This window comes from Malaclemys terrapin, chromosome 10 (genome assembly GCF_027887155.1).
Source record: "Malaclemys terrapin pileata isolate rMalTer1 chromosome 10, rMalTer1.hap1, whole genome shotgun sequence".
In the NCBI taxonomy this organism is placed as follows: domain Eukaryota; kingdom Metazoa; phylum Chordata; order Testudines; family Emydidae; genus Malaclemys; species Malaclemys terrapin.
Window position 1 is genome coordinate 6,622,126 of NC_071514.1, and position 26,059 is coordinate 6,648,184.

The 26,059-nt window shown below is 45.7% G+C and overlaps 1 protein-coding gene across 1 annotated transcript in view; it reads left to right on the plus strand.

Annotated features, from left to right (window-relative positions):
* IGDCC3 (immunoglobulin superfamily DCC subclass member 3) overlaps positions 1-26,059 on the plus strand; it is a 182,390-nt gene that overhangs the window by 18,616 nt on the left and 137,715 nt on the right. The window lies entirely within an intron of this gene.

Genomic DNA, 26,059 nt, shown 5'->3' on the forward strand with positions numbered 1-26,059 from the left:
GGGGGTTGAGGAAAGGATTAAAGGAGTGAGAGAAAAAGACGAGTCGGGAGCAGATGTGGGCTATCGCTGTGATCTAATCTCCGGAATAATTGTACTCCTGTAAAAGGAGAGCTAATCAGCCCTTGCTTAAGGAGGAGAAAAATAAAGAGACCTCATGGTAGTAAATCCCCTGTCCCAAAGGAGTGAGTCACAGTCAGTCACACAGCGAATACTCCATCACTCATGTCTCTTCTGTGCTGTGTTTTGAAACCTCTTTGCCTCTCGCCGCTGCTAGGTACCATTCATAAGGCATCACTTTTCCAACAGTAGGCAAAGACCTTTTGAAGGTCACAGTTTCTTTGTTATTTAAGGCAGGCGGCATGGAAGCAGCAAGTCTTATTTACTCCTTGGCATTGCCTTTGGGGGCAAGGCTAACAACACAAGACAGATTGTCTGTTGTAGGAGCCTGTGGGGGGGAAAAATGAAAATGTCAAAGAGTGAATGAAATTAAAAAAAAAGGAAGAAAGGGAAAAAAATACCGAGCAGGACACAATTGTGATTCCGTGGCCTGCCTGTGCCTGCAGTCTGCTGCTCTCTTATTTATCCCATTGTATTTGGAAATGCTGTTCATGAGGTTAATTCTTTCTTGAGTGGCATGCGCTCTGCTGGTGCTTTCCTAAATGTAGCCTGCTTGGGTTTTTGATTGCTGGTTTGGTCATGAGTGTGAGCCTTGTCCAGATAACAGCAGCAGCTAATGACCCCCTGAGTGGTGGTTTCTCTGTGTGTGCCTTGCACGGAGAGTATGTCCTTTTGCCTGTAGGCTATCTGCAGGCTGCCTGAGGTCCACTAGGGTGTCCTTTTTGCATTCAACCAGATCTGGTGGTTATATCTAGGCATGTACTTTATGTACCGTTCGAGTAAGGAGATACCCCATTCCCACCTTGGCTATCACCAGGCTGAGGTCCTTCATGTAAAAATTCTGGGCCACCTTTATGAAAAGGCCCCAACTCCTTTAAGAGAACATGTTTTGCTCACCCTTGGAGTAGTCCCGTAAAAACGCTTCCATTGCCTTTGTAATTTATTTTGAGACCATCCGATGGAAGGGGCAAAAAAGCCCAGGCAACATCCTCTGTAAGGGTGTGAAACTTCCCTGGTTATACTTATTGCCACCGAAACCACTTAAAACCCTTCCTTTCCTGCTGGAGGGCTTTGGCTCGCTGACTGCCCTTAAAGGCAACGCCCTGCCGTCAACCGTTCCTGAGTGTACGGAGAGGCCATCAGCCAACCTCGCTGTTTAGTGGTGTGAGTAATGACAGTATCGAGGAGGCAAAGGGTTTGGGTCTGTGCAGGTAAGCAGTCAGATCTATAACCTGTCAGTCTCCAGAGGACAAGCCTCAGAGTGTTTTTGGTGACCAGTTTTGTCACTTCTGAGCTGGGAGATGGCTGACACAGGAGTACAATGTCAGACTTCCTGGACCTGTAAGTGGGAGATGTAAGAGCCAGAGGATAGCTGCCGGTCAATAAACAATAAACGTAGCTCTCTAGGCTACGGTGTCAATATGGATGTGAAGAGCTGCATGTTCCTGAATAGCATTTCCTTTGGTAACTAGATTTTAGCTTAAATCAAAATGGAAGAGAATCACGTTGAAAATACTCTGGGCCCTATTCTGGCTTTGGGCTTGGAGCTGTCATAATTTTTTCCCATGCGCCATTAACCCTGTACAGACTATACTGTCTTCGCCCCACCCGTGCAGTGAGATCCCGCCAGTAACAGGAGTCATCTGCAGGGCATTGTGTTGGATGGGGCTGAGCACGTGTACTTGGGCCAGTGTAACCCACTGTTCAGTGTGTGTTGCTGATCCATAGAAAATATGAATCTGCTGCAAGTGCCCGCTAGACACTTAGTTCGGTGGCTTATTCTTTAGGTCCTGGGTTCAATCCTCTCTGACGATCAAGATGATGGCTGTTCTCCCAGGCCCCAAAGGTTCACCACCCATCTTGCTTCTTCGTTAGACTGTAGACTGGCACCTCAGTCAGCTGGGTATCAAAAGAGAACTGTTTCTATTGTTTTCAGAATTTTTATTAGGTTTGAGTTTTTTTTGACCGAAACAGGTGAAATTGGCATGAATTCATGCTACGGTTTGGTGTCCCTGAATCTGCATCTTTTGCTGAAAAAAGGTTTAGGGTGGAAAAATTTTGCCCAGCTCTATTTAGAAGCAATGTTTCTAACAGGTGGAAATTGGTTTGCCATCTCTTGCACTGGACTTCCACACTGCCAGGGCCACTGGTTATTTATTATTTGTCCCATGGTAGCACCTACGGGTCCCAGTCGTGGATCAGGGTTCCGTTGTGCTAGGTGCTGTACAAACACATGCCAAAAAGATGGTCCTTGCCTTGAGGAGCCCACCTCGCGCACTAAGCACAGAAATTCCAGTTACATTACCTGGTAATGAGCACTTATAATCCTGGGAGCCTTGAATAGCTTGGGCACTGGTTTGCTTTAAGGAAGAAAATATGTGTTGTATAAACCCTTTCTGAAAGAGTTAAAATGTCTATGGGCTAAATCCTGCTCCCCGTGCAGATATGCCCTTCGCTTGGTATTGACAGCTGGGCAGAAAAGTGAAGGAGAAATAAAAAAAAATCATGCAAGTTGATCAAGGCTGCGCTACTGAGAAGTAAAAGGAATCTGATAAAGCAGAGCCCTCAGAGAGCTCTGCTATATGTTTCACTCTGTTCAAAGGGATGCCGTTTGTCTCATATCATCATTACAGACTCCGGCGTTGTATTGTTCCTTGGCCTATAGTCTTCTTGGCTCTGTGGAGCGTCCATGTTTGCATTCAGGAAGTGTTGTTGGATATCACATATTTTTTTAATGTTTCAGGTTCATTTCAACACATTGATATTGGGTAAAATTTAACTGGAAAACCAGGCTGATCACAGATGATGTACATATAATACAGGGCCCTCATGGTATGAATGCTCAGATTCGAACTCCTCATAGATTATTGGCACTGAAATGAAAGGTTATGCCGTATATCTCAAGGAAGGTAAATTACCCGAGCTTTGCAATAAAGTCTCAGATTTGGCAATATTTAGACACCTCAGAGATGCAATGATTTGGGGAATTTTAATATAGAGAAACATGATCTGAGCATAGAAGTGGGGGCCAGACATTCCTGAATCAACCAAGACTCCAAATCCCAGCTCTGGCACTGATTTTTCCTGCAGCCTTGGGCAAGTCATGTCATTTCTCTGCCTCAGTTTCCCGATCTGTAAAATGGGGCTAAACTGCACTTTTTGACCTCCTAGGGACAGGGTTATCAAATTTAATTAGTTAAATGGTATATGATTGCTATGTAGTCTCATTAATAAAACCTAGGCTTCATAAGGGTACTTCTGTTGCTATATAGTAGTATTGCATGGATGGAAATTGGCTTGTTCTGTTATGTGGATTTTCAGAACATGTGCTAATAGTATTTTCATACAGTAATTAATCATACAGTAGTAATTAAACCGAACAAAGACCTTTGATATTTGTACCTGCATCTAGCAAACTTCTTTGCCTGTCGTTGATCAGAACTTTCCAGTTGTTTTTTGTTCGTTTGTCCAACTCCAGTGAGTGGGTTTGAAAGGTCGCAGCATACGGCATGCTCTTTTATCATCTGATTGTTATTGAATACAGATATTTTTTTTCTAAAGATAACAGAACAGTTTCATAACTTATTTACTCATAACTCTTAGCTTCCTTACTTAAAATCAGTTTCGTGTATCCACAGTTCTCCTGAGGGAAAGATCAGGGAGGATGTGTGAATGTATCTGGGTAGGTCTGGCTCTGGCTTGCAGAGATTCGTGGGCAGGGGGAAGAAAGAGGGATCCTCGTTTAACAGGACAGCATTAAAGATCTTCAATTTGCCCCCGGAAAAGCTGATTAGAGGCACTTTGATGAGGCATTTTATTGCTCGTTTCACACTAGTTCTCTTTTTCTCTCCTGGCCTGCAGATGTTGTGCTTAACTATAGTAGCATCATTCAGTGGGCAGGCCACCGGTCTGGGAGTCAGGAGACTGAGGGATCAGTTCCTGGTTCTGACACTGAACTCCTGGGTAACCTTGAGCAAGCCACTTCCCTTCTTTGTGCCTCGGTTTCCCCCATCTGTAAAATGGGGATGATGAGTCTGACCTTCTTGGTAAAGCTCTTTGAGATCAGTGGATGGAAATGCCATATAATCACTAGGTATTAATAATGAAAAGGTGTGATGTTTTGTTTTTGTTTTACATTCCCCTTTTGGTGGATAAAACAGATGCAAAGGGCTTGATTGTGTCTATAGGCACAGCCCTGAGCGAGCGCTAGTCCATAAACTGTAGCATATCAACACTACCCTCTCGGAGGCACAAATCCCTCCCTGCCTCCTTCTCCTTCCAGCGGAATAGCACCTTCTGCTGGCTTCTCCCAGTGGCATGCAGGCGTACGGATTGGTGGAACTCAGACTCCTTCCACTCTCTGTTTACTCCCACCTACCTGCTCAGGTGAGGGAAGATAAATGGATCTAAGATCTGGAAGGGATGAAGGAATGGGTCTAAGATCTGGAAGGGATGAAGGAATCGTTCTAAGATATGGAGGGGAGGAAGGAATGGGTCTAAGATCTGGAAGGGATGAAGGAATCGGTCTAAGATCTGGAAGGGAGGAAGGAATCGGTCTAAGATCTGGAGGGGAGGAAGGAATTGGTCTAAGATCTGGAGGGGAGGAAGGAATGGGTTAGGAGCCCTTATGCTCTTGTAATTCAGGTCTCACAGCCTAGTCCCAAATAAACACAGGATGAGTTTAATGTGAAAGAAGTGAGTAATATTTCCATTCTATTGGGTTTATGCCATGCATGCTGGTGTTATGCCACTCTCCAGGCCTCCTTCAGGAGAAGAGCACTACAGAATGTAATGCAGCCATGTTCCTGGCTATCACTGCCCTTTGTTTATCTAGGGCTTATCTGGCAGCCCTGTGTCCTCTTGCAGAATTTGCAGCCTTTCCACCCACACTATAGTTTGATGGAGCTGCACTGCATCATCATAAATCACAGCCTGGCCCGTGGAATAGGACCCATTGATTATATCACTCAATAACAAGCAATTATCGCTAATTGGAAACCACTGTCCTAGTGGATGCTGGGTCAGCTGCTGCACACATCTGGCCTGATGCTGGCAAGTTGCACAGTTTGATCTGATCGCATTAAAAAAGACAGTCGCATTGCTGGATGCCAAGTGGGTTTCCCGAAGCCAGGCGAGATGTGTTGGCCTGAGGCGTTGGTCTAGGTTGGCACCCCACAATGGCTCTGCAGAGGGCTGTACCTGCCACACAAGAGTCCCCCGCCATCATCTGTTGTCCAGAGGGACCTCAGTTACCAGCGCTGTAAGCCCCCACCTCGTTTCCCTTATTTCAGCAAATCCCCGGCCACTTGCTTCCATCCCACTGTGCCTGTGTGTACTTAGCACTTCCCCTGCTGGCAGGAGGGGAGTGTTGATATTGGGAGCAAGGCAGATGTGACTTCTGTCCTCTGCATCGATCCTTTGGAGACTGACATTACAGACAACAGCACCAACTTCTCTAGTGAACCCCGAGGCCAACACTCCTTCCCTGCTAGCCTCTGCGACCTAAAGGGTGAGGGTCTCAAGGTCACTTGCAAAAAACCCTGCTGTTCCCACATGCCTGTGAGTCCTTTTGCCTAAGCTATTTGCCCGGCGAAGAAGGTTGAGTGCTTTTTTTTTTCTTTAAAAACAGCAAAGATCTTCTCATCATTTCAACTCCTCTGCGTAGAAGGCATTCAGTATATTGAAACTGCAGCCCCGTTTGAGCTGTGGGATGGGGGACGAGCTGGTTGAGCTCAAATAATGGGAGAATTGATAGGAGGGAAGAGGCAAGAAGGAAGTCTAAAAGGATTAAGTAGAGACAAAGAGGGCTGATTATTTTATGGGTCACAATACAAGGCATTAGAGTGAGATCACAAAGGGGTGTGATTACAAAAGCAGGCCATATTGGGAGGATCAGACCAGGATCATAGTGGGAAATGTTTTTACACAGTTTTGTTCCACTCATTATGAAGTTAGCATTTTAAATTAAGGCTGAAATAAGGTGGTCCCAATGTTGTCACGAAGGTGTTTCCTGGGCAGTGCCACCATTTGGATTTGGATGCAAGTTGCAAACCACTCACCAGAACTTCCTAATCAAACCTTAGACCCACCTACCTGGTTTGTTGTTCTTCTTGTCGAGAAGCCGGAGAGCCCTTTGGGTGGAAAGTGGAGATCGGGTCACCACATTTCCAAAATTAAAAACTTGGGGTTCTTTTGTGGTGACATTTTTTAGGGTCATGAAATATTTGCACAAGACAAAAATGCACTTAAAAATATATACGCTGGTGTCGCCAGAGCCAACATCTGGCTCAAGAGGGACATGGGCAGATTACTTCTGGTGGAGGACTTTTTCCAAAGTAGGTAGGCTTCCAGCTTCCATTGATTTCAGTGGGCGTTAAGCACCTAATATCTTTGTGGATCTGGGTCTGAATGAGCTTTGATCTGAGACGTTGAATAGTGTCACTCTGAGCAAAAGAACTGCTTTGATAATGTCTGTGCTCCTCCGACTATTCTCAGTCCAAATATTGTGCATCATGCGGAACCCCCATTCAGCTGGACTGGATTGTTCTTGGTAAACCCTGAGCAGATTCTACTTGCTGTAGCAATATGTCTTGGGGGCGGGGGGAAACAACAAACAACATTTTAGTTATAAAATCAGCCAAATGGTTTGATTGGTTGAAATGAAAAAACAAGAACATTTCAGGGGTCCTGTAAAGTTCTTGTGACCCAGCAAAACCACATGAAAGAAACAGAATTGTCCAAGGAAAACTGGGACAAGTGGCTTGGATTTTTAGTAGATTTGCCGATTTAAAAGAGTTAGTCACCCATCTCCCATTGAATTTCAGAGTGTGCCTAAGTTGCCTTTGAAAGCTTGAAATTTGGTGCTTGTTTCACCTTTCTTTTAAAGGGTGCTGGTTTGCAGCAGTGTGATGTTCATTTCAATGTAATCTCACTCTTCTCTGTAATGCTGGTAATGGAGCTAAGCCAAGCCGTGGTCACAGCAATGTTTTCTCGCTTATAGGAGCGTTTGCTCTTCAGGCAGTAATAGCACTTAGTCGTTTAAAGAAGGCTCCAGGGAAATATATCAGAGGAGTTTCATTAATGGTAGCACTGTTGAGTTATTTGTCTCATTTAACCTTTGTAGCAAAGCTGAGGAAGTTTTGACATCTCTAAGGTCAGCAGGCCCTAAATAACTGATTTTGAGACATAACCAGAGCAATTTGAAGGTGGCTTTAAAACAAACAAAAAAAAAGTCTACATCCTCAACCGGTGTAAACTGGTGAAACTGGGGGCTCCACTGAAGGCAATGGAGCAATGCTGATTTACATCAGCTGCTGATCAAGCTCTTGGTGTTTCGGTTTTGTTTACTTGTGCGTTAAAAATCTCTGTTCTGTCCCTGCGTTATTTTGCCAGTGTGCCCGCCAAGATGGTGGCCGTTGTACTTGGCAAGAGTGGGGTACCGGAGTTCCTTCAGATGACTGCAGGGATTCTATGGTGTGGAGCCAGTAAATTTTCATTTTCATCGACTGGGACAGTGGTTCTCAACCTTTCCGGGCTACTGTCCCCCTTCCAGGAGTCTGATTTGTCTTGCATACCCCAAGTTTCACCTCACTTAAAAACTACACGCTTCCAAAATCAGACATAAACATACGAACGTGTCACGGCTCACCGTTACTGAAAAAGTGCTGACGTTCTCATTTTTACCATAGAATTATTAAATAAACCAGTTGGAATATAAATATTGTACTTACTTTTCAGTGTGATACTTGAACCTGTTTTTCACTTGAGCCTTGTCTGAAGCCTGAGCCCCAGGCAGCGGTGCTGAAGCATGTAACTTAGCTTCGCAGGGCTCCCTGTGGCGTGGGTCCCTAGGCAACTGCCTGCTTGCCAGCCCTGCACTTGCGAAATCCCTAAACCCCTTCCGTGACCCCTGCCACTCCCCGGGGGCTGCAACCCTCAGGTTGAGAAACACTGATCTAGGTGAGTTGAGTATCCCCTGGTAGATCTCTGCGTACCTTCAGGATACCCCTGGTTGAGGACCACTGTTCTGGGAGACGGGATGCCATTTTCTAAGACATCAAGTTGCCTGAAACTATTTAATAGCAGATGAAGCCATCAGTAGTGACTAGAGAAGGAGAAAGGAGCCCAGGAAAAGCCCAGGAATGCTCTAGTGTAGACTTCTCCATCATCCTGAGGACTGGGATTTCAGGGATGCAGCCCTGGAGCGCGGGTTGATCGCCTGAGTTGCAGACGTTTGTTGTGATGTCTTATTTTGACAGCTTGAAATCTCACTACTGAAGTGGCAGGAAACACGGTGAATGCAGGCTGCTTTATCTTGCGCCAACAGGGGGAACACAAGTAGCTGTGACCTGTTGTCCAGGAATCCCAATAATGCCTCTATAACTTCTATCCTAATTTGGAACCTTAGAGCTTGGAATCAACATTTATTGCCAGGAATCTCCCAGACTGCAAACCTCAAGTGCTCTGAGAACCTGACCAGAAGGCGTTACAAAAGAGCAAAGAATTAGGTAACATGATTCACTGGGAATTTATTTTGGCTGGGATCTAGAGATGCCATTAAAACTTTTTTGCAAGCCTATCAGCATGCAAATAGTTTCCAAAGCCGAAGAAGAGAGGTGGCTACAAAGACTAGGTGAGAGAAACGCTTCTGCTTTTTTGGCCAACATTTACTGGAAAGACTGTGAGTAGGAATTAACTTTCTGGAGCCATTCAGCCCAGGAAATCAATACTGTTGGTCTGATGGGTAACTAGTGATTCTTTGTAACTTAAAAAATGCCGGTGCCTGGCTTGATACATTGTATTTTGCTAATCCTGGACTTGACCTGTGGTTACTGATAATGGCCACAAGAAGGAAAGGAAATAAAAGATGTTTGAAAAGATGTTTAATTTCTGAAATCCAGCAGGGTGATGGATTCTGCACTTTAACCTGCCTGCTGCAGTTACAGCTCCCTCCCGGGGAGTGACAGCCCTGGGGTAGGGTTTTAAACCCTTTTCTGTTATGTGCAAAATATGTCAACAGCTCCTAAGTGACTTAGGCACCCATGAGACTTTGGCTGCTAAGTCACTTAGGTGCTTGGGAAAAATGGACCCATAACGATACTACTTTGCACTCTGAAATCAGGGTCCCACAGTACTTTATTAATCTTCACGTGGCCCTGTGAAAGGAGCAAGTGGGAGGCTGGGAATAGAACCCAGGACTGCCGGCCCCTCTGCGCTCCAGGGCAAGAGAATGCAGAAAAGCTTCAGAGTGATACAGTGAGCGAGGAGACGGAGAACTCACTCACATGCTGGCTGAAGATAAGCAACAGGTTTCATTAGGAGAGAGTGTGCTGCCAGACTGGTGAGCCGTGCTGTGAGCACAGGTGCTAGCCTGCGCTGGAATGGGGATGTGGCCCTAAAGGTCAATGGGTGGGGGGAAGGGACTGTTGCATGATCTCTTTTCTTCCATTGTATACCGACATCTCCAGGTTGGTCCCCTTTCTGGGCATGGGATATGCTCCCGCTCCCTCCAGATCCGGCACATGGTTTTCCAGCAGGTTCCTGCTTTAAACCCAATTTTACAGTTGGGTTGACTGAGGCAAAAGGAGGTCAAACGATTCGCCGAAGGTCATTCCATAAGTGGCTCGGATTAAATCTGAACCCAGGACCCTCCCGGTTCCCAGCCTTGGCTGTGACTGCCAGGCCAGATGGCCTCCTGAATGCAACTTAAAGCTCCTCGGCCTTTTCTCTCCCTCATTGTTCTTTATTGTGGGGCTCTGAATGCAGGACGGTGAAAGTGAGAGTCGGCTGGGATTTGCAGAATCTGAGTGACTGTTTAATGACGCGGGTTCTCAGGAGAGGGTTTAAAGCTGCCTCTCTGTGTGTTTCCGTCTGTAAAAAGGTTCGAAATCTCTTTGCTCTCCACATCACTTCGAGCAGTTTTCTAAGCATAAAGCTGCCTTTCTCTCTCCAAACCAGCAGCAAGTGAAAATGGATCTCTCGTACATTTCATCTGCGCTGCTTCTGTTCCACCGCATCAGCCCACTGCCAAGCTGAGATGGGTGGAGAGGTAAAGACAGGGCTGACATCTACGTGAAGGAAACGTTTGAGCCCAAGTCCTGTGGATGGCTTGGCTGGGTGATGTTTGCCCCTGCCCTCTCCCATCTCTGGTGGCGCAGTGAATAGACATGCCATGCTCCTATGGCTTTCACACCCGGGTTGCTTGCAGGTGCCCCCCGCCGCTCGTCCCTGGGAGGGGTTTCAGTGCAGAAAGCTGCTGAATGAACCCGTGATTTGCTGTGGAAGTGAAGCCCATTTTTCCTGGGAACACACAATGCACTGAGTGGCTGGCTCCTTCCCTCAGGCCACCCTCCAGTGCCCACGGAAGGGATGCTGGTACCTACTTGATGTGGGAAAGTCTCTTCAGTCCACATGATCCCATGGTGTCCCATTTCTGTGATGTTTTCTGTGTCTGCCTTGATGCCCTATGTACCATGCAGTGGCTGGGGGTGTTGGTGGTGTAGGGGCCATGGAAAAGGAAAGGGGAACTGATGTATACATTGAAACACACAAGGGAGAATGGGAAGTTTGCTGACTGTGAAATCTTACGATAGTGCCACCTCCACATGTCCTGTCTTCGCCTCTCCTGATCCCCTGTTCACATCAGATCCACAGATGCAAAATCTGCATGGGCTGCAGCTCTGCAAGTTACTTGCTGGGTGAGCTTGGGGAAGTCATGTGGCCGTTCTGTGCCTCAGTTTCCCCACCTATAAAATGGTGGCGGCGGGGGTGGGGGGGGGGAAGAACTAACACATTGACCATTTCTGTAAATCATTTTGAGATGCTTAGGGGAAAGGTACCATATACGAGCAAAGTCTGGAGGGGACAGTTACCTCAGCCACTCTGTGCGCCAGGAATAAGCAATACTTGGCTATCGTTTCTATCCCCGTCACTTGGACAACAAGGAAGAGGACATGTCTGTACACAGGCACTGGTGTTCCTTGGAGAGCCAGGGAAATTCCTTTCCTAGGGCTGGACAGCTCCTCTCTGCAAGCCACCCTCCCCTCCTCCTCCTGCCGCTTTCTCCACCTTAGGAACAGCAGTAGCTCACATGTCTGAATGAGCTGGCACCTCTGGAGCATTCCTTGATTAATGGCGTTTCTTTGTCCGTCCTAAGAGGCCCCCATTATGTCCCTTTGATGCTGCATTTTGCACTTACCACTGTCACCGAGCTCAATGACTAATTTTCACAGGTCACGGCAGAGGGACAATGGATCAGGCTACGTTGGGAAGAAACAAATGAAATTTTGCTGCAACCGAGAGCACTAATTAAGAGCAAGGATCAATTCTAGCGCACAAAGGAGATAGTTTTAGGCGGGTGGTGTGTAAATGAGTGGTAGTGCTTGCAATAAAAAAGACGTGTGTGTGTGTGTGTGTGTGTGTGTGTGTGTATGGGCTTCAGCTGCAGTCTTGTTCTCAGTTGCATTTGATCATGGTCCAGGCTTCTGTGCTTATTCATTGTGGAAGAACAAAGTGTGTTCCTACCTAGCGTGTCTTGGAAGGTCAGGCATTAATCCTGAGAAAAGACTTATTAGATCTACTCTATTACCAGGTCAGTGCAGCATTGTAGCCTGTGAGATATGTTGTGCTGTCTAGCATTAAAAATATCAAGCCACGAGGCTCATATTCCACATGATCGTTGATGATAGTTAATATAATATATGGAGATATACTTATCTCATAGAGCTGGAAGGGACCCCGAAAGGTCATCGAGTCCAGCCCCCTGTCTAGCAGGACCGAGTACTGATTTTGCCCTAGATTCCTAAGCAGCCCCCTCAAAGATTGAGCTCACAACCCTGGGTTTAGCAGGCCAATGCTCAAACCACTGAGCTATCCCTGAAAACATTTCCACAGACTGGTAAACCTACCTGGTGCTTTACAAACACAGAATCAGATACAGTTCCTGCTCCAAAGACCCTACAGCCTCTGATGCCCTTCCTGAGTGTGAATATTGCCTCCCTCCTAGCAGTCTCATTGATTGCACTGAGACCATTCGCAGAGCAGAGTAGTACTCCAGGTGAGTGAGGATGGCAGAATCTGGGCCTAAGGCAGATGGAAAGAACAGCCCATAACAGTGCTGGGAAGCACCAGTGAGCAGAGGTGAGTGAAGGGAGAGGGGAAAGGGAGGGTTTCTGGAGGGTTTGGTAGAAGAGAGATCTTGCCAGATGTTGCAGGCACAACAGGATAGAAGGCAAGAAGCCAGGAATGCGTAAAAGTTCGTAAGGGAGCAGTAAGGAGAGAGGATTGGGGTTCACATGAGTCCTTCTCTACAGATGAAATAACCCCTTCCCAGAAAGATCCTACTTCCATTCAGTGGGAGTTGGATCAGGTCCTAAATATGGATCCGAGGGTTTGTTTAAATACCCAAGTCAGACCGGCTTAAATAAAATCTGTTTAAAAACCCTCTTCAACTGGTGCAACTATATGTAGAGCCGGGCCTCAGGTTCTTCATATCAGGTTCGCCAATGTCTCTTTTGGCTTCTCAGGCATCAGTACAATGCTCTGCATCTTCAGTTGCAAGCGCTGTTCCAGCCTATTTCAGATCCATTTGTTCAATTCTGTTTTACGTCCTCATCACCGTGGGAGTGGAACACCTCAGCTGGGACTAACATCGCTCACTTGCATTCGTTTTTAGGGTTTTAAATCTTGCACCTTTTTATGGGGTTTAGGTTTGGGTGAGGTAAATCAATGTTTTTAACCAGATTTGGACTTGAGCGGCCCTTTAAGCTGAAGACAGTCTTGTTTGTAGGCTCCATGCACCCCAGTTCTTACTGATTTTTTTAAAAGTTCCTGGAAAGGGTCGTTACACTTGCTGTGGGCTGAATCCTGAGCCGTGGCGGCTGGTCCCTGCTCGCTGGTGGGAGGGGGCTGTTCTCTTTTGTTCTCAGTAGCCACTAGTAAGTGGAGTCATTCTTTACTTTCATTGACTGTATTTTCATTAATCTTTTGTATTCACCAAGTACTTACCCCTTTACACCATTAAAAAAATACATTCACATTACCTTATTTGGGCATGTTTAGAATGAAAGGGCTTAAAGAAGTGAATGAAAACCAAGCAAATACGGCAGATGTGTAAAATGTGGCTCTAAATCCAAACTCCAGGGAGGGCACGTGTTAACTGCTGGAACTTCCCGAGTTTGAATCCTGAAGGGCCGAATCATTTCTCAGGAAGAGCTTCCGTGAGGTGTTTTGTGTCCGTAAAGGCTCCAAAGTTTTTGGCTGAAATAAGATTTCTCATATTGAGGAAACCTCCCAACAGATCAGGGTTAAACTCAAGTCCACTTACTGCCCATGCTTTACATGTTTCCATGGCATGGTTTGCCCTTTGCAGGACTAATTTGTATTAGGGCACAGGCTTTCTTCCTTCCTGCCATCTTCTCCTTCTCTCTGCTCTGAAATGAATGCTTCTGACATTATTTTCAGACAGCAAAAGGCTTTGATGGCCATAATAATACTTAGCTCTTTTCATCCATGGAGCTCAAAGTGTGTTACAAAGGAGGTGTCAGTATCATTATCCCCGTTTTACAGATGGGGAAACCGAGGCAGGGAGGGCCGGGACTTGCCCTAAGTCACTCAGCAGGCCAGATACATAGCTCAGATCAGAACCTATGTCTTTGGAGTCCTACGCCAGTGTGCTATCCTCTTAGCTATAAGCCAACCTTTAAAACCGTACTGCAGAATCAAGAGGGCACTGGCTGGGTGTCTGTCTTCAGCTCTGACCAGCTGTGTGACCCTTGGCAAGTGAATTCACCTCCCAGTGCCTCTCTTTTCCCTCCAACTGTGCTTGTTTTGTCCATTTAGACTGTGTAAGGTCTTTAGGACTGGGACTGTTTCACTGTGTTTGTACATCTCCTAGTGCCATAGGACCCCAGTCTCTGTTGGGGCCCCGAGGCACCACCATTATACAAATAATTATCATTAATAACGAGATACTAGAATGTGAAGGTGAAAGCTTTTCTTCAAATGCAATCTGCACTAACAGCAACAGAAAACTATTGCCCCGGTAAGATATATTGGGCCAGATGCTAACCTGGCTTGCACTGCACCGAAAACTAGAAGACCAATATTTTCAAAAGTGGTCTCTGATTTTGGATTGCCTTGATTCTCTGGCACCAACCGAAGACCTCTTGCCTTTGAGTCCCCCACAGCTCCTCTTGGCTTCAGGTGAAGTCCTGTGTGCTCAGCTCTCCTGAACAGAGGCTGCACGGGGTCTCTGTGCAGGCAGCCACAAGGAGAGATGCCGCCAAGTTGGGGCCCACTTTTGAAAATATTGACCTCTGGCTATAATTCCCTGAAAGTAAAGGAGCTGTGTGGGAGGCCGGTCAGAGCCCAGGTTGCCTTCTCATGCATCTCTAATGCCTGGCAATCGGCTGAAGTTTAGGTTTCAGGATCGGTGCTAGCTCCTAGCTCCACTCATTTATTTCGTTTTCCACCGCCTTCCCTTGCCCAGTTAGTGTCAATCGATATGGCTGCTCTGGTCTTGAGCTCTCCTCAGTTTTGCTGTCCCATGATGCTCAGCTCTGAAGGAAAGTCCAGTCCCTTTGTTCCCTCCCGTTTGGCGGTTCCCTCCTAAACAAGAATGCTTACTGAGGCGTTTTGTTTGGCCAGAGCAGCGGAGTACATCCAACTCACCATGGTTTCCCATGGAAATGTATAAAGGGGGTGGGAGCGAAAGTCCTGATTGTGTCTTTCATTTACGATCCTAATGCACCAAGAGATGGGGAGGAAAGAGGGGAGGGCCCCCAAAGGGTCAAATCTATCTATTGCTCAAAAAAAAAAAAAAAAAGAGAGAATTTCTTTTAAGTGAGTCTGGTTTGAAGCTAATGAGAATTGGGGAAGTTTAATGAGTGGTGGGAAGAATCTCGCTCTAGCTTCTAGTGCTGGGTTAGACAGGCTCTGGCAGGTTTGAGGGATTCCGAGTGTTAATATTGCGAGGGAAGGGTTGGATTTTGGGGAGGGCTTTTTCTCTTCCTTTCTCCTGTTAGGGTTGTACAGTTCCACTTTGGCTGCACTCTGGACTTCGCCAGGGAATCTTCTGCAGCCAGTTTTCCCTTCACGTTTTGTAGTCCAGTGTGTTTGCACGTTTTCCTTGCGGTGAGCTAAGCAAAGCGGTTGTCAGGGCCTTCTTACACCATAGGCCCTGGTCATGAGAAGAGCTCCCTGCGGGCCAAGCCCTGGACTCGTGAGTAGCTCCAGGCAGGTGCAGGGAGCGCGCTGCAGGATCGGGGCCATCGTCGGCAAAGGCGAAAATGTTTGAAAGCTGAAAATCAAATGGAGGCTGCAACTCTCTCAAGAAGTAAAACCCAAATTCCTGCCTGTGAGGAGAGGGGGGATTGTGAGGTGATGTCAGACATAAGGGACACAGCAGGGAGCAAAGAAATTCATGGAACTCCTGAGGTCGTGCCAGGATTGTGGGTCAAAGCAACACATCACAGCCTTTTTGATGCATGAACAGGGTCAAAATTTAACTAGAATTATCTGCTGGGGAGGAAACAATCGCCCTCTCTGTGCTAACAAACTAGCTGGAAGAGGCACTGCTGGAATTTCCAAACAGCGGGATTTGCAGGAGCACAAGCACCTGGTAAAATCAAGCTACTCTTAGTTAGGCTGGGTCTACACTACCCGCCTGAATCGGCGGGTAGAAATCGACCTCTCTGGGATCGATTTATCGCGTCCCGTTGGGACTTGACAATCGATCCCCGAATCGACGCTCTTACTCCACCAGCGGAGGTTGGAGTAAGTGCCGTCGACGGGAAGCCGCAGAGATCGATTTTGCCGCCGTCCCTACAGCGGGGTAAGTCGGCTGCGATACGTCGCATAGCTGAATTTGCGTATCTTAAATCAACTCCCCCTGTACTGTAGATGTAGCCTAAGTGTCCTAAGTCCTTAGTGGACTTTGGAACCTGCTTTTAAGGATTCAGCTCTGAAAATTTTGGATGGGCTTTTGCTTGAGGCCTCAGGCACTCAGGAGACCTGCGTATAATTCCTGGCTGGGCCACAAATTGTCTGTGTTGTCTTGGGCCAATTGCTTAATCTCCTTGTGTTTCAGTGCCCTATCTGTCAAATGAGAATAACAATACGCTTTTCTCCCAGCCTTTGTTTTGTCTATTGGAATGCAAGCTTTGCAGGGCAGGGCCTTTCTCTTCCTATGTGTCTGTACAGCGCCTAGCACCATAGTCTTGGGGGGGGGCCTCTAAGCATTAGTGTGTGTGTGTGTATTTATAGAAAGGTTGAGTTATAACTGTAGAGAATACGCACAGGCCATTCATGTTTTAAAATATCTGGTTAGCGTAGGTGTGAAGCAACTCAATGATTCATGGGGCTGTGGGCTCTAGGGGGAACGTGGTATCTTACCTTTGTTTCATTGCTTCCATCCCCAGAGAAGCCTGCTTAAATTTTCTTTCATTAACTAAATTCACCCAAGATTGAGAGTACCTGTTCTTCCTATGTGCCTTTCCTATGTGTGAGGATGTTTGGATGACTCACCAGTTTTAATTAGCTCTCCTGACCAAAGCATGGATCCCCTCTTCATTTACGGAAGCATGGTGACTAGAATTACAATGAAGAACATCGAACCGGTGAGTGAGAGACGTCCATCCATACTCACTTTTCCATTTCAGCGGGAGCCATATGGGATGGAAGCTGGATCACTATTTGGGAATTTTTGGCTGACACACGTTCAGACATTGGTTTGGAGTTTCACAGAGGCACTGAAATTCTGCCGTTCTATGAGAAGTGAGCACTGACTTTTATTATTTTTTTTAATTTCAGTTCTGGATTTCCTCATGTTAAAATCTGTAGTGATCTAGAATTCAGACACGTTCTAAACCTTTCGTGGGCAGAGAGGTGATTAATTGGTGAATGGATGGAAGATGCCACTTGTCTTAGCTATCCTATTCAGAGAAGGAAGGGAGCATTGGGAGTCATTAAATTGAAAGCGAGGGTAAAATTGTCCTGGGATTTGCATTCTAAACACTATTCACAGCAGGATATTGGTTTTTTAATGTCATAGGAGGTAAACTTTTTTTGCAGTGATTTTCCCTCTAATTTAAAATACGCTGGTCTGAGGTTTATGAAACTCTTGCCACAAAACAGTTGCAATCCTTGTGGATTATTCAAGATACAAAACTAAGTATATAATCTATGATCAATAAACTCCCTGGCTGAACTTGGGAGAGGAAATAAAGAGAGGGGAAGTTTCTGTATTCCAGAGATGAAAAAGGTATAGAATCGCTCCACAAAAAGGAGCCGAGGAGCCGTTAGGTTCTGAGTCTGTGTTTTCCTGCACAATGATTCCGATCGCCCTGCATCTGTCACAATTAGTTAGTCATTGTTTGAAAATTCAGAACGAATCAAATGACAGGAACTCCTGTGGCTTGAAGAAAGCGTATTCTCTTCTAATGGCCCCCGTGAATGTTTGTGCCAATTCTACCTCTAGGTTTTGTTGTCCAGCTGCTGACACTGCGAGGGAAGGAACATGATGCTGATTGCTCTTGCTCGTTCTTTGTGGCAGCTCCACTCATTTGGCAAGAGATTTGGAGGGACGGGGGTTAAATTTCGTGTTTTCCCCCTTGGTTGCCTAAAAGTCAGATTTTAAATGGAGGAAGAGAAACTGTTTGTTCGAAGGTAAAAGTTCAGGACGTGATCCAGCAAAGAGTTACTATCCCACACCATATAGCGCCGTGTAGGAGTAAAGAGACCCGGGATATAAACTCTTTGCAGGACTGGGTCCTTGTGTGTGCATGCCCGTAATAAATGTGGCTATGGACCAGCTCCTGTTCTACAGCCAAGGAGCACACAGCTCCAGGGAAGGGGGAAGAGGCTTGCATGGTTCGTGTAAAGCTCACCTTGGCACCACCTAGATCCTGACGTCATGGCACGTAGGGCCAGTCCCCTGGCACTAGGTGAGGGCTGCTGTAATTTATGGTAGCTGCTAATGAGTCCTCCTGGGGATGGATTGGTAACTGGGGATCAGTTCAGTAGAGCAGGTCTCCCTGCCATGACACCTTTCCTTCAGCCACATCCCTTGCGGCAGTGGTAGGGCAGATTGGGGGGATGGTTTAGGAACCTCCATACTGGCTGTCTGCTATTGGCGGGCCCAGGGTCCACAGGTCACACAATGCAAAGTGGCCCACAATATACGGCTATGGAAATTAAGATGCATTTATTAGCATTATTCTTCCTCTCCTCTTCCCTCTGGGCTAAAAGAAGGCATTTGCATGGGTTTCACAGTGGCAGGGCTGTAACCGCACTTTTGTTCTTGAATAAAGGCTCAGCCAGCAGAAGGTCTTTTGTCGCTGGAGTGAGGCTGTTTTGTTGTCCAGAACTATTGGAGGGAGACGTGGAGTTTCTAGCAGAGTGAGCACAGCTGAGCTCCGCAGTGTTACGGCCTGCTGCAATCGGCCTCTGCACGGTGTTTTTTGTAAATCATAAGGCACTGGTGACATTCTAACACATCCAGTAGCTGAATGGGATACTGGGTGTGTGTAAGGAGCCGAATGATTTCATTCGGTTGTGTGGAGGGTAAATCATTTCTAGCTAAATTCATGAATTATTTCTGTGGGGTGTGTCCCTAACTCCTTCCACGCTAAACACAAACCAAACATTTCAACCCAAGTGTCACTGGATGGTGGGACCCATTGGTGCAACTTCATTTTGGTGAAGGAGCAATGGCTGAGGAGACCGAGACAAGCAGACCGAGCTCCGTGCTGTTGTTCACCCCAATTGAAGCTTCATGGTGCATACTTGAACTCCCACCATAGCAACAAGTTCATCTTTAGGCCAGTATATTGGTCGCCTGCAACATGGGGCTACAGCATAACAAGGTATCCAGGAGACCATCCAGACTGTGACTTCCCGGGGAAGAAAGGTCACTTTCTCCAGGAAGGCGCGAGGGAGGGGTTTGGAATGACAACGAGAGACCTAGAAGAAAGAGGACGGCTCGCTGGAGAAAGGGCGTGGCTCTGTGATGTATGGAAATTCACCGTGGCATGAATGCGACAGGCCTCTGGAATTCTGTGGGACTTTAAGACCAATCTCCTTAATCAGTAGAGGGGAACTCTGCAGGAATAACAAAATGTACCGAGGGAGAGTGCAGGCTCTGCATTTCACACCCACAGAATGCACTGCTGGCTGCAGAATTCCAGGCGCTTTGGCAAGACCAGGAGTCACCTGCTGGCTAGTAAAGCTAACCCTTTCAGTGCACTTAATTGTGCAGCATCAGGGTGGTGAATATGGGCAGTTACTGCTGTCTAGTGGGGATAGTAGCTACAACAGGCGACTGGGAGCCAGGTCCTCCTGGGTTTTTATTCCCAGCTGCAACCCTTGCTTATTAGGGGGCCTTTTGGGTGTTCCCCTCATCATGTCTCTTATCCATCTGTAAAATTCAACTCTACTTATCCAGCTCACAGGTGCTATTGTGAGGTGTAGGAAAGGTGCTATCTAAATGCAAGGTCATAATGACTACTACTGTTATTATTGTCACTTAAAAACACCAGTCAGAGAAACCTTTACAGCACCAAAAAAAAAAAAAATTTGTGGTGAAAAATGCAGATTCAGTGACACTGAAACATTTTGTGCATTTGTGACAATTTTGCCAAATGGTTTCCGCTGCAAATTTTTTTTTTTTTTTTTTTTTGGAAAAAATCTAAACATTTTGTTATGATGTTTTTGTAATTAAATGTTTTTTTTTTATTTGAAACAACTTTCATTTTGAAATGTCCTTTGACTTTATTTTTTTTTTAATGGTCAAGAATGAAACAATTTGTAATACGTGTAATTCATTTTTCTTTACTTTTTGGTGAACTGAAAATGTGGAAAAATTTCCTTTTTGGTTCAATCTGCAGTGAATGTTTAATTTTTTGTGTGGAATTGTTGAGAATTTGCAAAATCTGTTATAGGCCCTCTACTGAGGATGTTGGGATTTTATACCAAAGGTCCATTTGTACTGCGTGCCAGTGTCTGACATCAGCACTCCAACTATGGCTAAGCCAGCCACATGCCAGAAGGATGCAATTGGTGCCGATCAAAGTGAACAGATGATAAGCGTTGGAAAACAAAAGAATGGGAGTTGTAGTTCTCTTCACCTCTCTCCACTCCAAGATTTAAAATTTCTATGGTGGGAGACACATGAGGTGGAATATTTCTGCAGAGCCACTTTCTGTTCTCTAGAGGATGAGGAGAAGTGGGGCAAATGGAAGCAGGAATAAGTTATATTGCCCACTTTGTGTTCAGAAATCCCCCTAAAATCCTGAAATTGGCTTAAAATTCATGAGATTAAAAAAAATAGGGTTCTGTTTGTTTCTGTGCCTTTAGGATATACGCAGTTCTTGCTTTCAAGCTTTTCTCCATGATCACGAGGCCTAGAAACGTACTACTTTGAATATAATGAAAGCTGAGATTATGTGATTGCAGGACTCCAGGAGCTGGAGCTTTCAGAAAATCACCACATATCACAATAAAATCACAAAAGCTGTCAAAACAGAATAAGCCGATCAGCTTCTTGTGACAAATAGACACCAATTTGTCAAATCCCTTGGGTTTGTCGTGTCATATGGTAAAAACTGGTTTATGTTTTAGCAACCATTAAATAAGTACAAATCTACTTGAGAGGCTGTGATCGGGGTGAGCTTCTCATTATCTCTCTGATACTATGCAAAAAAGGAAATTGCTGTGTCTTTTGTATTTTTTTATTTAATGCCATATAAATATAATTGCTTCAATGAACTGTCTTTACCCTCTTGAAGGAAGTTTTAATCTAGGAAGAAGCCCTTAAACGTGAATGGATGACTTTGTAATAGTTTCTGAAACACATAAGGGGGAACTACTGCTAATCACTTATGGCATGTTATGGAAGGAGCATACTGAAGTCCCATTCAAGATTCAGGAGAGTTAATATTATTGTGCATCTTGCAGGGTGAAACTCTAACAAAGCACCTCCAGGGCTGGCGGTTTCCTTATTAATTAGATCTTGGGTTTGTGGTGGGTGTTTTCCCCCTGTCTGCTGATGATACTTTAATTCTGTACAATTCTCTTCAAAATTATCATTTGGTTAAGGAGCTTAACAAGTAGCATCCAGTAGGAAAATAGGAATTAGATAAGAAATAAAATCCCACTTGTCGAGTCTTTTGTCGCTGACAGCTCCAGATGCTTCAGAGGAAGGTACAGGACTACTGCAGTGGGTAGTTCTGAGATAGCCTGTCCCCTAGGAAAGTTTCCTCCTGACCCCCAATAATTAGAGGTTCGCCGATGCCCTGAAGCATGCGAGATTCTACCGCTTCCATAACTTTTAGTTTATTTCTGATTATTATAACTCTGGATATTCCTGTTAGCCTAGCATTGACAGCCCCAAGCATCCAAAATCATGAGATTGGCTTAAATATTATGAGATTTTAAAATGAATGTGGAGTTCTTTTTAGTTGTCTTCAGGATTTTGAGACTTTAGGGTTATGTTTTCAAACTGCCCTCCACAATCATGAGGGCTGGGAACTTAATTTTTTTAGTGAAAGCTGAGATTTTCATATAATCACAGGATCCTAGGAGCTGTGGCTTTAAGAGAAACACCAAATACTGCAAGTGTCACAATAAAATCATGAAATTAAGCAACACAGCAATATCCGTATAAATAGTCTTTTGAACCCTGTTCAGCTCTTGGCCTCAGTGATACTTTGTGATAATGAGCTACATGGCCCCAAATGCAACAACTTATGGTTGCTGGGTTGTGGACTCTTACTGGAGAATACTGTTGTGGATTTTGCAGCATTGCAAGGTGATGTTACATTCACTGCCTTGTCAGAACCACAAGAGACAATGGCGGTCTGCTTGTAATCTAAGTTCCAAGCCAAGCAGAACGCATGAAGAGTATCCCCTCTGTAATAGAGTGATTGTGATAGGGTTAGCTGGGTATCCAGCTATGCTCCACCCTCCCTTCTTTAGTCAGTGGGAATCCTGCTCTCCTAATTGTAATGCAGTTAAATAAAGCAGCAAGTTCCCAGCCTGCAGTCCTGTTAGTAGACTTATGTTGGTTGCACTGAGCAGTCCCTTTACAAATTCTTCCTACAGGAGCCCCTTCATTTTTTAAAGCGAGGGGTCCAAGGTGAGTGCCTCTGCTGCTTGCCACTGCCGCTATCTGACACAGGCATAGAAATGTTCACCCAATAGGTTCCAAAGCCAAATATGTTAAGGGCTGTTAGGAAGAGGACGGTGATCAGTGGTTCGCCATGTTCACTTAAGGTAGGACTAGAAGTAATGGGCTTAATCTGCAGCAAGGGAGATTTAGGTTAGACATTGGGAAAAACTTTCGAACTCTAAGCCCTGGTCTACATTGTGTGTGTGGGGTGGAATCGACCTAAGATACGCAACTTCAGCTATGAGAATAGTGTAGCTGAAGTTGACGTATCTTAGTTCGACTTACCTCGCATCCTCACGGCGTGGGATCGACTGCCACTGCTCCCCCGTCGACTCCGCTTCCACCTCTCGCCGCAGTGGAGTTCCGGAGTCGACGGCAGATCGATCGGGGATCGATTTATCGTGTCTCTACACTAGACGCGATAAATCGATCCCCAATAGATCGATCACTACCTGCTGATCTGGCAGGTAGTGAAGACGTACCCTAAGGGTAGTTAAATACTGGAACAGGCTTCCAAGGGAGATTGTGGAATCCGCATCACTGGATGTTTTAAAGAAAAGGTTGGTGGTCTAGGTTTTCTTGGTCCTCAGCACAGAGGGTTGGACATGATTTCTTGAGACCACTTCCAGCCCCAGCTGAGGAACTGGCCTGAATGTTTCTAACTGCAATCCAAACAATAATGATCATTTCACTGTATCTACATGAGACTTTATTGTCTCTGTCTGTCGTAATTCACCTTGTTTTCACAGTCTACTGTGTGCATCACCTTGCTTCTGGAAAGTCTCTGGCTTTCATTAACAACTCATAATACACGGAGTTATCCATGTTCTGAGTTGCCTGTCTCTATTTCTGGGCTTTGCTAATACTGATTTTGGTGGTGTCAATTTACCCTCTTGTGGATTTTGTTGCTCGATACCGCACTGCATTTGCAGGCTAATTGTAAATGCGCACACAGTATCCTAAAGGTAGAACCATAAACTGGATTAATGTTCATTGATCTTTTTGAGGGATTGAGTAGAAGGAGGGAGAGGTTTGAAGTCCAGCTAGAGTTAAGTCCCTGAATGTTTCCAGGTTGGCTCAGCAGCGGGTTAGCACTTACCTTACAACTCCTCCCAGCAGCCTATCTGTTTTTTAAACAAATTATCCTTCTTCCATATCAGGTATGAAGGAAAAACATATAAGGAGAAAGGAAGTCAATTAGCCATTGACCTCACCCACAGATTTCTCCCCAGGGTGTGTCTAGGCAGTAATACCTTGGACCGGATTCTCCATTTTTCACCGGATTCTTCATATGCTACTCCAGCAGCAACAGATCTTTCCCGGGAGAACTTCCCTGACATATAGGGGCTTCCCAGCCAGTGTAACTGGTTGGAATGGTTCCATGATGGCTCCACTTGCAGCCCGTGACTTAGCAGGCATGTCGGCGAGGGAGTGGGCAGGGCTGGAGTGCTGATGCACTCTGGCTGTCCTCGAAGGTCCCAGGCTCTGGGGGAGCACGTGTGTCCTCAGCACTATTTAGAGAAGCCCTGAGGCTAGGTTTGGAATAGGGGAGACTTCCCACCACCCTGACATTACATGCATTTCCAACAGAACTGAGAGCTGTGCCCTTTCTCCTTGTTCCATTCCATCTGTCCCCATATACTACTTACCGTATATACTCGTTCATAAGCCGAATATTTTTGGTAAAAAAGTGACGCATCAAAGAGCGGGGGTCGGCTTATCAACGGGTCTACACCAAAATTTGATGATTTTAAACTCTCTGGAAAAAGTTTTCCAACCCCTGAAATATAGGGTCGGCTTATGAAAGGGTCATACAGTTTTTGCTATTTTTACCTAACCATCTTGGGGGGTCGGCTTATAAACGAACGGGCTAATGAATGAGTATATACATACATCAGATCGGATTGGTGGGCACCTCTGATGGCGGGCAGTTAGTTTTATGCCCTCAGGCTGAGTGCACTGAGCAAGATCCCCATTTCTTCCTTCCCAGCTGCCTCTGAGAGCTCCCGGATAACATCCAGTTATCTTCCGCGACGATACCCAGAGTACTTGGCTCTCTTCACCCTGAGTACCTGGGAACCTCCTGCAGCTCACCTGTCTCACGAGCAACTAGCGTCCTCTTTCAGCGGCTGGCACGCTTCTCTCGTCGCTGCACACGCACTTCCGTTTTGTCTTCTTGACAGACAGTCGCGCCTTTCATATGCTTGCTCCCTGCACAGTATCCCCCCTTGACCCCTTGACCTTAGCATGAAGTCTGGTCTTGGGATAGCAGCAATGTCTCGTTCTACTGATACAATATTACAAGCGCTCTCTTCAAATGACGTCTGCTTCTCACTTAGTTGCTTTTGGGACAACTCCCGTGGGGTCGGCTCTGATGTTTTTAATCCCCATCTCTGATATACCCAACAAAGGTTAGCTACCATTAAATCCCATAAAGGCTGCCAGTACCCGTCCCTCTCAGAACCTCATTTCACACAGTAGCCGGGTTTCTGCACAGTAGAGGTTTTGGATATTGCAATATTTTGCACTGCCAGTGTTAAGTGTCCTCTACAACCAGATATCCTACTTTAGTATAGTGCTATAAAAAGTCCTTACAAGGAGGGAATTAGACTGAGTTTAATGCTGGTGGTCTGGAAGAGTTGAAGTTACCTCTTGCATCACCCCTGTGTGCTAGGTAAGTAACCTCTCCATTTTGCAGCTTGAGAAGCTGAAGAACAGAGAGATTAAAGGCCAGATCCTTAGCTGGTATAAATCAGAGTGATTCCACTAGGTAAAAACATTTTAAGGGTCTACGTCCCACTGACTTTGAATGGGATTTAAGGTCCTGAATCACTGGTGTGCTTTTGGAAACGTTACCCATTGATTTCACTGGAGCTATGTCCATTTACGCCAGCTGAGGGTCTAGACCCAAGATAGTACAGCAAGTCTGTGCCCAAGCCAGGAACAGAAGTCAAATTTCCTGCCATCCAGTCTTCTGCTTTACCCATTAGCAGATCTGGCCTCCATGTTACAGTGTCGCCTGACCATTCTTCAAGGAAACCGTTGTCAGCCAGGTTCTCTCTGATTGTCCTTGGGTGTTTGGTCGTGATGTGTGAGAGTATCAGAGCAGCGCCACTACTGAGTGCCTGCTGGGTTTTCCTACATAGCCTGGTGCTTCAACTTACTGCCACCGACAAATGGGCATGCTACCTTTCTAGCTTCTGGGATGCTCGGTATGGATTGTTGAACAGCATTGCAGACACACAATGGTTTAAATGCTGGTGTAGACGAGGCTAGATCATTTTCACCTCTGCCAGGAAAGGCAGCTCGGAGAGCTAGGGCACTAGATTGATACTTGAGACATCGGAGTCCATTCCTGGCTCTGCCAAAGGCTTCTTTTGTGAACTTGGGCAAGTCAATGATGCTGTGCCTTATAGCCCATCTGTACAATGGGATAATAGGTCCCTTTTCCCACCCATTTCTTGTCTGTTTAGAGTGTCAGCTTTTCAGAATCTGGATTGTCTTTTACCATGTGTATGGACAGCATCTACCACGATGGAGCCTAGATCTTAGCTGGGGCATCTATGTTCCACTATAGAACAAATCACAATCATGTGTGGAACATTGGGTTCTTGCTGCTATTACTTCATCTGACATGGTTAGGTGCAGGTGGTAAATCTTGGTCTTAGTTTGGAATTTATTTTCACTAATTAGCTTTCATTTTGTCTCCGGAAGTTTGATTATATTTTTTTGGTCCAAGAAGGTTTTGCATTTAAAAAAAAAAAAAGAAAGCCAAGG